Below are 12098 nucleotides of genomic sequence, written 5' to 3' on the forward strand. Positions count from 1 at the left end.
AAATGGGAGCTATTAACAATGAATGCAAGGAAGAAGATAAAGTTCTAATGCAGATTATGGTGATGAATTTACAACTCTTTTAAATATGTTTAAACCACTGAATTGTATGATATGTAAATTATGTCAATAAAAGTTAAAATTAAAAAACAAAAGGGAACAAAAAAGAATGAGAGAGGAGTTCAGGAGACTGGATTCTGAGATGGGAGGAACAGGGCGCAGAAGGCACATGGTTCAACTTGTGAGGCTCTCCTTCTTTGTGTGTGTGTGTGTGTGTGGGGCTGTGTTCAGGGGCATAGAGCTCAGGACTAGGACTTGTAATTTACTTATGTGTTAGACATGTTTCTCTGATTGGTATGAAAAATTTATATAAGAAAAATAGGCTAAGTAAAAATAAGTCTACAAGTCCAAGCCTGTCAGCAGTGTGGACCTACCTAGAGAAATAATAAAAACGAACTACGAACTTTGTATTGTTGATGGATGCAGGTTTATACAGAAGACCTTTAAGAAATGGTCGGACAGGGCCCTTTCCACCCGCTCCCCACTTGCTCCCCACTTCCCCTGACCGTACCACGCTGGCTCAGAGGTCTGGGCTCCTCCTAAGCTACTGCCGCCACTGTCTCCCTCTAGCTGCCATCATGATCATCTCCCGGGACCTCATCAGCCATGACGAGACGTTCTCCGACATCTACAAGATCCGGGAGATTGCAGACGGGCTGTGTCTGGAAGTGGAGGGGAAGATGGTCCGTAGGACCGAAGGTAACATCGATGACTCGTCATTGGTGGCAATGCCTCAGCTGAAGGCCCCAATGGTGATGGGACAGAAAGCACAGTGGTCACCGGTGTTGATACTGTCATGAACATCACTTGCAGGAGACCAGCTTCACCGAAGAAGCATACGAGGACATCAAAGACGACATGAAATCAATCAAAGGCAAACTTGAAGAGCAGAAACCAGAAAGAGTAACGTCTTTTATGACAGGGGCTGCAGAACAAATCAAGCACATCCTTGCAAATTTCAAAAACGATCACTTCTTTCTTGGTGAGAACATGAATCCAGATGGCATGGTTGCTCTGCTGGACTACCGTGAGGCTGGTGTGACCCCGTATATGATCTTCTTTAAGGATGGCTGAGAGATGGAGACATGTCAACATGGTGGGGAACTCACGACCTGTTCATCCACACAACACTGGGACTTAGACAAACGGAACTGATGTCATCATGAGTTCTTCATTTACTTTTGACCTTGATTTATTTGGCTGAGGTTGTTTGTTTTTTTTTAAGAAAAACAAAACAAAACAAAACATGTGTAGGTTGTCTAAAAATAAAATGCATTTAAACTCAAAAAAAAAAGGAGAAAGAAATGGTCGGACATACCCAACGCCATGCAAAGTGCAGGAGAGAGGTGGGGAGACAGGATAAAATAGACGTGCACATGAGAAGTGAAGGAGGATGGTTTAAGCGCTAGTGTTTGACTTCTCCTATGCTAAAAAAGAGAAGAAATGTATCCCGAAGCAGTCTTTCAAGCACGTGGCGAACAGCACCCGCCCCTCCGCTGACCTCTCCTGGAGTTGGCAGGCACTACAGACAGAGCACATCCAGACAGGTTGACGGTAAAGCTTTGGCAACAACAGCTCCGTGTTACCAGACAAACATACTCACTTAGATGAATAATGCACCTGGTTACGCCCTGAGCTATAATTAGACTTAATAGGAATAGATAAGTTTATCAGAAGGAAGAGTTTAAAGGCAGAGTAAATTATAGGTTTGTAGTTACAGCATGACTTCAAGGTAAATGTAGTGCGGTGGTGGATGACTTAATAAAGCTCTTTTAGTCATAATCTTTTTGATTTCCATACAATGACTGGGTGGCACCATGCAAATGAGGTGCCTGTGGCCTACCAAGGGGACTGGACAGCTTGCTGCTACTGTAAATAAGGTTGGGGACTTTAGTTACATTGGCCATGGTTAAGGTTATGTACCAAGGTAGCTGGGCCATGCTTTTCAGTTGTCTTGGTCCTTACATAACTTGGCAGCCTTCTGGATTTTGTGATCTGATGTAATTGTGCTTCATTTTGCTATGAGCTGTAAATCTCACCTTCTATGTTTGTGGTTATGGTCCCATTTCAGAGTGAGTTTTTCACTTTGACACAAGCCCCCACTCTTACCCGTAGTCATCACCCTTGAGTTACATCTTTTATGTTAATATAGATGAAAGGAAAGCGAATCAAGCAGAGAGGGGACCTGACTATCACAGGAAGAAGAACCAGGACCAGAACATATCTTATGGACCCAGAATGCTTATGCTGAGAATGTCCTAGACCCAGGAGACAGAGGTCGTAACAGTGGAAGCAGCGAGCAGCAGGAGAGGGCACATGGTGCCTCTCGGCCAATGGAGCAAAGAGAGCTGAGCACCTTTGGACAGGAGGCTTGATGGAGACGCAGAGCACCTCTGGGTACTTGTCAGTCAGGCTTGCCTACCTCTGGCCCAGAGAGACAGAGAAAGCCTTTGGGCAGGAAGCTTCCTGGGAGAGTTGGGTGGTTTTGGGTACTAGTAGGTGGAGGTAGGCTTGCTAACCCAGAGTGAGAGAAGTGAGCATCTTTGCACTGAGGCTAACTGGCTGAGTGAGGTGCCTCAGGGTACTTATTGGCAGAGTTAAAAGAACAGCGTTAAGAAAACTTTCCCAAACAGGGCAGAGAATAGGCCAAAGGGCTGAGAGGCCTGTCTATATAGACACAACCGAGAAGTGGCTTTGGCAGAACTATATTCTCAGTCATTTCTGATCCTGATCTGAAACCTGCAACTTCTCTAATAAAGTCCTCTTGAGGACTGTATTGTCTGTGAGCTCTTTGTGACCACTGCAATGGACTATCACACCCAGATGAGTGCTCTGGGAGGGACAGCAAGTGTCAGAATTGGTAAAAAGGTTTAAGAGGAGGTCCAGCCAACCTCTGCTTCAGACAACCAGCCTCGGGCTGAAACCGATGGCAATTCTCTCCCCCCTTGTCAGGTTAGATGACGTCTGATGCTGTTAGTCAAGCCACTTTTTAATAATATAGGTTATTAGAAATAAAGTTCCTATTCAAAGGGAGTTGTGAAATGTCTAGTCTCCCCTCACCCCCACGCTTTTTTCCCCCTAATTCCAGCAAGAATTAGAACTGGACTGAATTATCCTGAGTTGAACTATTTGGCATAAAATCAAATACAGTTACTTAAAATACAGAGTTACAGAACTTTCAGATCTTATCAGTTTGTGGAAAGGACACCAGAAATGAGCTCAATGAGTTAATTCCTGCTTCTTTTTCCTTTATCCTTTCCAGTACACAATCTCCTTCCAATAACAAGGCCCACTTAAGCAGTGGGGGTCCTGTGTCCCAGGAGGAAGGAGGGACTTGAAAAAGCTCCTCTACTATAGAGAATCACTTATGTCTAAAGCTTCCTTTCCAAGGTGATAAAACTAAAGGTCAGCAAGGTGAGCTGCTTTACCTGAGGACATACTTAGAGGAGAAAAGTTGAGCCTTCTGTAGGAAGAGGCTCTTATTCAGTCTCAGTGGTTCCAATTTAGACATGAAGATTAAACTTAAGAAGCACAACAAACAAAAACCCTACACAGTTGCCATTGTGGTAGCCTGCCCTCCTTAGGAGACCCGAGATCAAGACCAACATGCAGATGTCCTAGGCACGTTTCACGGACTATTTTCTGAAGTTTCTTAGAGCAACTACCATCTTCCAGCCTTGAAAACTAAACTAGAAACCTAATGGCTATCTTTGACTAAGCCCTTCGTTTCTTTACCAAACATACAGCTTCCTGCTGCCCATCTTCCACCCAACTCTTGCACTTCCGCTCTCCTGGGTGAGAAATGGAAGTCAAGGTAACCAGAACTTCTGGAATGAGCCTCTCTTATCCCAACTGGAAGAAAATTTGTCATGTGAACTTGCCACTGTAGCAAATACAGTTTTTTGTTTTTGTTTTTTAATATTTAGATTCCCCTACACATGTGCTAGAGTTGAAAGGACTTCATGTGAACTTGCCACTGTAACAAATACAGGTTTTTTTGTTTGTTTGTTTTTAATATTTAGATTCCCCTACACATGTGTTAGAGTTGAAAGGACTTCAAGGTGTCTGCAGTAGGGAAGTGTGTGACAAGAGTACAAAGCCCCTGCTGCCCCTTCATAGTTTACAGGAAGCCAAATCCTTTCTCAAAAAATTCTTTAAAAACAAAACAAAAAACCCCCACTCAGACAGGATAAAATGCAAAGCTCTTTAGTGACATGCAAAATGCAGTTTTAGTACTTTCTAACATCTATACAATAGAAGCCCGGGTGGTGTAGTGGTTACAAGTTGGGCTGCGATCCAAATGGGTGGCAGCTCAAAACCACCAGCAGTTCCTCGAGATAAAGACTGGGCTTTGAGCTCCTATAAACAGTTACCGTCTCAGAAAGCCACGGTCATCTTTAGAAATTAAACACGAGTCTAATAGCATCATATAGAGTCCTGGAGCCCTGGTGTAGCACTGTCAGGTAAGCGTTGAGCTTGTAACACTAAGATTGGCAATTAGAGCCAACCAGCCACCCCAGGGGTGAAAGATGCTGTTGTCTCCTCCCATAGAGATTTAGAGCCTCGAATCAGATCTACTAGACTAGGTGGCCGTACTTAGTTATTAATATAACTTTAAGAGCCAGAGAGGCAAGGTCCAACTCCTAGCTTATTGCATGCAAACTATTTAACTTTTGGTCAATTCCCTTGTCTTTGAAAGAGTGACTAACTCTTAAGTTTGATGTGAGGATTAGATGTGTTAATATAAGTGCTTCCACTAGTGCCTGGCCCATAGTAAGGATTATATAAATTTATACCACCACTATGATTAGGCAAAGTGAGAAACTAGAGGATTGAAAGAGGATTCCATAGGATAAGCTCTCCTCTCCTCCGACCCCTGGGCTCCAGGCATGAACATAAGAAGTGGTTCTGGGCAACATCTCCTATGGGAAGACTGCTTTCTGTCCCTACATGTCTCCCCATTACATACAGACCTCAAAAAGGATGGATTAGCCTCATCGTTCTTAGTTTATAATCTAGTAATAAAGCAGCTTAAGTTTCATATTTCCTATCTTATAACATCTAAGGCAGCACCAAGCCAAAGTCACCATATGCTACGTAACAATGGCACAAACATGAGTGTTCACACCTCTCTGATACGCCCAAGTTACCACCTCAACAAAAAGAAACAGTAAAGACCAATGTGATGGTTTTCCTCCAAGTTCAGGAGGAAAAAAAACAGTCCTATAGATAGGCAAAGAACGGAGCTAACTCATTAACACAGACCCTGTAAATCAGCAGTTCTCAACCTGTGGGTCCTGACCCCATGGGGGTCGAACAACCCTTTCACAGGGGTTGCCCGATTCCTAACAGTAGCAAAATTACAGTTATAAAGTAGCAATGAAAATAATCTTATGGTTGGGGGGGGCCATCACAACATGAGAAACTGTATTACAGGGTTGTGACATTAGGAAGGTTGAGAACCGCTGCTGTAAATAATAATCCAGCACTAGAAGATATTGACTGACTGCCAACAAGATGGGGTTTAGCCGACTTCATCCAGAATTTCCCTACTGATTCCTTCAGGAGATCCAGGCCACCTTTGGGCCATTGGTGTCATGCAGTGACCTGGCAAGATAAAGAGCAATGATGATTCCAAGGGGATTCCTTTCTGGGCTATGCGAGGGGAAAGCCAGACCGTGGAATTCCTGATCAGGGTGCTAGGAGAGCCCTGCAAAAAGTGGCCCTGCCTTCCTTTCTTACACCAGTCATGATAGCGCTCATTTCCCCATGGACGAGAGACAGACAGACAGACAGACAGAGAGAAAGAGAGAGAGAGAGAGAGAGAGAATATTTGAATCTCTTTGAGCGTACTCGTTAGACATGAATAGCATCTCCTCTGGGGATAGGCAGCATAAAGGGGTTGCACTGACTCTGTGTTGGAAAGGTAAAACACATTGTAATAGGGACAAGAGAATGGGGCAAAGCAAGTTAAAGGAAACAGAGGGGCAGGGAGAGTGCAGGGAGGAGGAAAATAAGTTGTCTGTTGTGTAAACAACAAAGGTGAGTATATTCCGTGAGGCAGAGTTTAGATGGTACAGGGCCCTATATGCCATAATAAGGAATTGGAAGGGTATGCTGGAGACCTGTGGGGTTTAAAGTAGGAGTGGGAGTCCCCTGAATCTCTTTTGATCTCTATGATCTCCACCCGAGATTCAACCAGAGAAATTCCACGATGTTTTCTTTATTGGTCTTCAGCAAGGGGTATCAGTGAATACTCTTTTGAGTGGCTCACTGCTTTAAAAAGTGTGAAGGACACCTGGAACTTTAAATGACAAAAGTAACAACAAAAACCTGGGCTGAGAACCTCTCTCATGGAAGATGGAGCCTCTGCGGGCCTCCAGCTGCAGCCCGACCTACTGAATCAGACCAACTTTCAACAAGCTCTCTAGAAGCCTGGTACGCACACCCATTAATGGTTGACAAATATTGATGGAAGATTTTTCAATAGTGAAAATACAATGAAACACGTGTGATACACAAGATCCATCAACTCCAGAGCTAGACTTTATGCTACGTAATTTTTACACCTCTCCGATCCTTAGTTTTCTTATCCGTAAACAGAGAACATGACTTACCTTCTAGGGCAGTGACCCCCAACCATAAAGTTATTTTCATTGCTACTTCATCACTGTAATTTTGCTATTGTTATGAATCGGGCGACTCCTGTGAAAGGGTCATTTGACACCCCCCCCAAAGGGGTCGGGACCCACAGATTGAGAACCGCTGTTATACAGTTTCAGAGGTTGAAAATATTTACAGGCGCAAAATGACTAATCCTGCTCCCTCAGAACGGCTGGTGGGTTCAAACTGCTGAATCTGTGCTTAGCAGTCCAATGCATAACCAACTTTACACTCTTAAATTACTGCCACTCTGTGAACTTAGCATGATCTGCACCAAGACTCAAAGAAGTTCGGTGCGTTGACAGGTTGAACAGTCAGCGGAGGTACTGAGTTTCAAAGCCAGACTTGCTGGTTCAAAAGTTCATTTTCTTTCCCATACAACATGCTACCCATGTGCCAGCAAGGGCCGGAGGCGAAAGAAACAGGAGACCGCAGCAGCACACACAAAACTAGCTCCTTCTCACAGTAGTTGTCAACATTTCTGTTTGAGACGGGAGCTGGCTAAAAGCACAAATGCCCGTAACAAGCTGATTCATGTTAGCATGTTCTGAAGCACACACACATTCGCCCCAACGTCAGCTAACCCCTTAGAGACCGAAGTCAACAATGGGAGAGCACCAACAACATGCACTCTGCTGAGCTGATGGCACATGGCTTTCACCCTCTCGCCATCTTCTTTAACCTTCACATCGACGATCTGAGATGGTGGATTCACTTAATTTTTTTCCTTCTTTCTTAAACCTCACATCAAATTTTACAAGTCTGGATTACCTAACACTTTGCAGCCCTTTCATGAATCCAGTGTTGTGCTAGGAAAATATAAAACACCCAGGCCCCTCAATGACACCCACAGATTTCTTCTCTGCTTCTTCCTGCTTCCCTTCAGCCATCACAGGGTCAGGGATGCCAGGAGATTTTGGTCAAAGGGAACAGAGGCAAGAACAGGGCGATGGGCGGCACAGCCTAGGTTTGCCTATGCGGCCTGCTCTGCGGAGAAGGGATGGAATGTGCTTGTCTGGGCTCTTGGCAGAAGGGCGGCCCGGCCAAAAGCCAGTGTTAAAGTGAGCCGTCACACTCATCGTGGAGAAAAGAGAAGGACTCGTCACAGGGAAGACAAAGAAGCTGTCTTTTCACTTTGGGAGTCAGATACGTCTGGTAATTCAGAACACTTCCCAAGGGGTGGAATTTAGGTAAGGTGACCAGATTTAAAGCGGTACACCATTAACCAGGGGTGGAGGGTGTTCTTGATTAAAAATTTGGTCTATATGGACCAAATAGACTGTTCCCTAGCTTGCCGTGGATTCTTTCCAAAAATTGGGACTTTTTTAAAACGACAAAAATTGGGGCTGTCCCATCCAAAGCGGGGCATCTGGTCACCTTAAATTAAGGCTGTATTTCTCCATTATATCATATTCCACTACTCAAGTGTTAACTACCCATGGGATGGTCTGAGATGCCCTAGCTTTCACATGAGATTATGCAGTCTGCCCTTGGAAAACACTGATAGAAGTGACTTCCAGCACTCGACTTGGTGAGTCAATATTCTACAAAGTTCGTTAGTCAGGGTAGCTGCCATCAGCTGTCTACAGCAGATACTATTGCCTTTAGATTTCAGACACTGCCATCTTCCAGTAAGCAACACACACACAGGTTTTACGAAAGGTTTGCTATTTAAGAACCACAAATTTGTAGAATCCCCTACTAATTCCTGTCAACGTGCACCACCTTTGAGGGAATTAGTGGTTTCTGCTTGTGGAAGTGCAGTGATGGTGAAGATAGCCAATCCCCGTCTTACGGTGGCTGCTAATATGCCAAGCTGTTGGCTGCCAAGCAGATTTAATTTGCCCACTTCTCAGTTTGCATTAACCTTTGCGTAATAAAGCCCAGCTGAGGTTGCTGTAAGAAACAAACCGAGGAATGAATAATTAAAAACACCTTCTCAGCCTTGGCTACACCAATCCCTAACAGCTTTAATTGTAACTGAACAAAGCACTCAAAAAGGGCTAATTGCGTTTGTTATAAATTGAAACAAATGCTAAGGACATTGTGTGACTACAGTATATGCAGTATATGAAAAGCGAAGCTCTGATAACCCCCAGGAATGAGTTCACATGAAAACCTCAGGGTGATTTGATTACAAAGATAAAAGAAATTGCTTTTAAAGATGGCCACTCTTATTGACTAACTCACAGGGGAAGAAAAACCAAACTGCTGCTATTTATAAGACGCTAGTATTCATTTGATGTATGTGGGTTGTCGAGAGTAGCATTTGAAGGGACAAAAATATTAACATGGAAACAGAAAGGTTGTGAATCGAATGTATTACCCAAAATACCCCTGCCTTCTCCTGTGTTCTGTGTTTCTGTCAAGTACTTATGCCAGCTGGGCATGTTCTTTGCTTTGATGGATTTAAATCAGCTGTGAACCAGTCTGGACACTCCCCCGCCCCCCACCCCTGAGCCCACTACCGAGAATTTGGCTTCTAACCCCAGATATTTGCTCACACTGTATGCTGAGCAAGTAATTTGAGAAGCTGGACTATAAGGGGAGGAACAACGCACCAGGATTGCAGGAAGACTCACAACCACCTGTGATGTGCAGATGACACCCCTGGGCTGCTGACATCAAAGAAGACTTCAAGCACTTACTGAGGAAGATCAAAGCCTGTGGTCTCCTGTATGGATTCCATCTCAATCTAGAGGAAGCAAAAACCCTCACAACTGGACCCAGACGCACATCATCATCACGAAGCTGTCAAGGATTTCATTTCACTGGGATCCACCATCAACACCCAGGGACACAGCAGGCAAGAAATCACATGATGTCTTTTATTGGCATTTCTGTTGCAAAAGACCCTTAAACTGTCACTTTGAGGACTAAGGTTTGCCTGACTCCAGTCAGGGCATTTTCTAATCATTCGTATACACAGAAATGCTGGACCAAAGAAGCGACATTGGAATTATGGTTTTAGCAAAGATGACTGCCTAAATCTTGGACAGCCAAAAGGAAAGAAGAAGAAAAAAATCCGTCTCCGAAGAAGCGAAGCTCCCTGGAAGCAAGGATGGCCATGTTCTGTTTGCTTTGGACATGTTATCAGCCTATGAAGCAGAGGGTCAACGACACGGAGTGGGATAGCTACATAATTTCCTGTCCACTTGAAGATATGAAAGTCTAGGGGTGGAGTCTAGCTTGCCCATCAGGGCACAGCTTGATGGTGTCTCCTTGTGGGTGTGACCTTCTCAAAAGGAGGCTCCTGGGAACAGCCCCCACCTCACCCCCGGCCTACACCTTCCACACCAACCTGGTGATGGATCCACACACCTTTGCACCCTGTGATCTTCCTGCAGTCTGCATCATTGCATGTGGCTCCATGAGTCTGAAGAGGGACCAATAGACAAGTACCGGGCTTATGGCCTGGTATTGGACTTATGGACTTGACCTGAAGTGGGCTGGGATGTTTCCTTGATATACAATTATTCTTTGATATAAAGCTCTCTCTTACACATATATGAAGGTCTCGATTTGTTTCTCTAGTCAACCCCGCCTAACACACCGAGGAAGCGCCTCAACAAGACGGACTGACAAAGTGGCTACAATAATGGGCTCACGCACACAATTCTGAAGACAGCACAGGGCAGAGTGGTGTTTTGCTCTGTGGTCATAGAACATTTTCATGTCTTTTATGAGTTGGAAGGCACTAAAAGACCCCCAACAACCACCACCTCAGATATACTGAATCAGAGTCTGCAGTGTAACAAGATCCCCAGGTGATCCTTAATATAAACTAAAGTTGAATCTTATGTATCCATAAAAATAACCTGGGGATCTTGATACATTGTAGATTATGATCCAGTGGTAGAAACATAGTATCAGCAGGGGCTCAAAATTGTCTAAGGTTGTTAGTTCTGATTTAAATTTCCTTTGGGAATGTCAAAACCCAAATCCAACTGCCTGTTATACAGGGATGATTCACAACGTTGGTGGAGGATTTGTTACCTTTCTCTGCCATTTTCCCCAAGGTCTTTTTTTAAGCCCCCTCATATTTATGTGCTAAAATCACAAAATAGACATTGATAATTAACTGCTTGGTACATTTCACATTGTTAGTTTCAGAATCATTTTCACACCAGAGTAGCCTGTTTAATTAAGCAGTTGGAAAGCCACCCCTTAATTTGTTTCTAGAACTTAAAGGAAAAGTTGGACAATTTCCTATGACAAAGAGAGCCATTTCAACTTTTGTTAATTTCAAGCCCCACTTTCCCGTACTTCTGTCAAAAAACATACTGTCTGGGCCCCTCTGACTTCCACTTACTGGAAATTTAGGAAGGTAAAAATCTGAACTAAACGATTTATAACTTTAAGTAGCCCCACCCCCAATTTCTAATGATTCTCTAGGTCTGCTCAAGTTCTTAGTATATCTAACTTAAAAGACACCACAGGTGACAGGATGGTCACATGAGAACAGAATTTGCTTTCTTACTTTAGTAAAGATCAACTTATTATGCAGAAAAAGACTGCAGCTTTGTCTTGGGGTTATATTCTTGATATTTTTTCTGTTTCACATTATATATATATGCAACTTATGCTGAAGTTGCTCCCCACTGCGACCTGGTAATCTTTCTACTTATTATTATTTGCCTTTGGATAATGTTCTGGGGACTGGTTTCTTTTGAAAACACTAGGCCTCAGCTAGGAGCCCTGGTGGCACAAAGGTTGCAGTGGGAAGGGCTTGGTGGCTCTGTGGGACAAAGAGCTGGTGGTCCACTCTGTAGATGATGGCCTGCCAAGCTGCAAGGGGAAGTTCTACTGTCACACAAGGACACTCACTGTGGGCCACAACTGACTGGGTGATATCTCACACGCCCTTGGAGATATATGTTCAAATTTCTGTGGGTGGTTCAGCCATTATATCATCTGAAGAGTTAGCCATTTTCCTTGAGGGCAATGTAACTACATGGAGCAATTCATGAACAGAGGGGTCTACAGGGCTGGGCCCCACTTAGAGCCAACTGACCCCCCCCTCCCTAGAAGTATGTGCTATAGAGCAACTAAACCCACAGGTTGGGGAGAGGGGCTGGCCTGCTGCACCCACACAAAAACAAACCAAGAAGGAGAGTGTGAGGGACTAGACCCCATACTGGCACACCAAGCCTTGAGGACAATGTCACTACACAGAGCTGCTAAGGCAGAAAGAAGACCGCATGGTCAACAATAGCTCGAGACGTGATGTCCCCTCACTGGAGCATACCGTGTCAGAGAACAATATTGGGGACACATGGCAGGGAGTAGTCTGGTCTGACCACACGCCTGTAGGGTGAACTTAGAAGGAACATGACAGACCAGCAACTGGAGCAAAGCAAAGCCACAAATCCCCTGAG

General features: G+C 44.3%; 1 protein-coding gene and 1 pseudogene across 1 annotated transcript in view; one reads left to right on the forward strand and one right to left on the reverse strand.

The window, feature by feature from the left end:
* The window catches only part of UBE2E2 (ubiquitin conjugating enzyme E2 E2), a 343460-nt gene that overhangs the window by 99299 nt on the left and 232063 nt on the right, over nucleotides 1-12098 (reverse strand). The gene's annotated exons all lie outside the window — the stretch shown is intronic.
* Nucleotides 636-1212, forward strand: LOC101638584 (annotated as a pseudogene).

This window comes from Echinops telfairi, unplaced genomic scaffold (genome assembly GCF_000313985.2).
Source record: "Echinops telfairi isolate 266 unplaced genomic scaffold, ASM31398v2 ScPeMD7_7420;HRSCAF=8458, whole genome shotgun sequence".
NCBI lineage: Eukaryota > Metazoa > Chordata > Mammalia > Afrosoricida > Tenrecidae > Echinops > Echinops telfairi.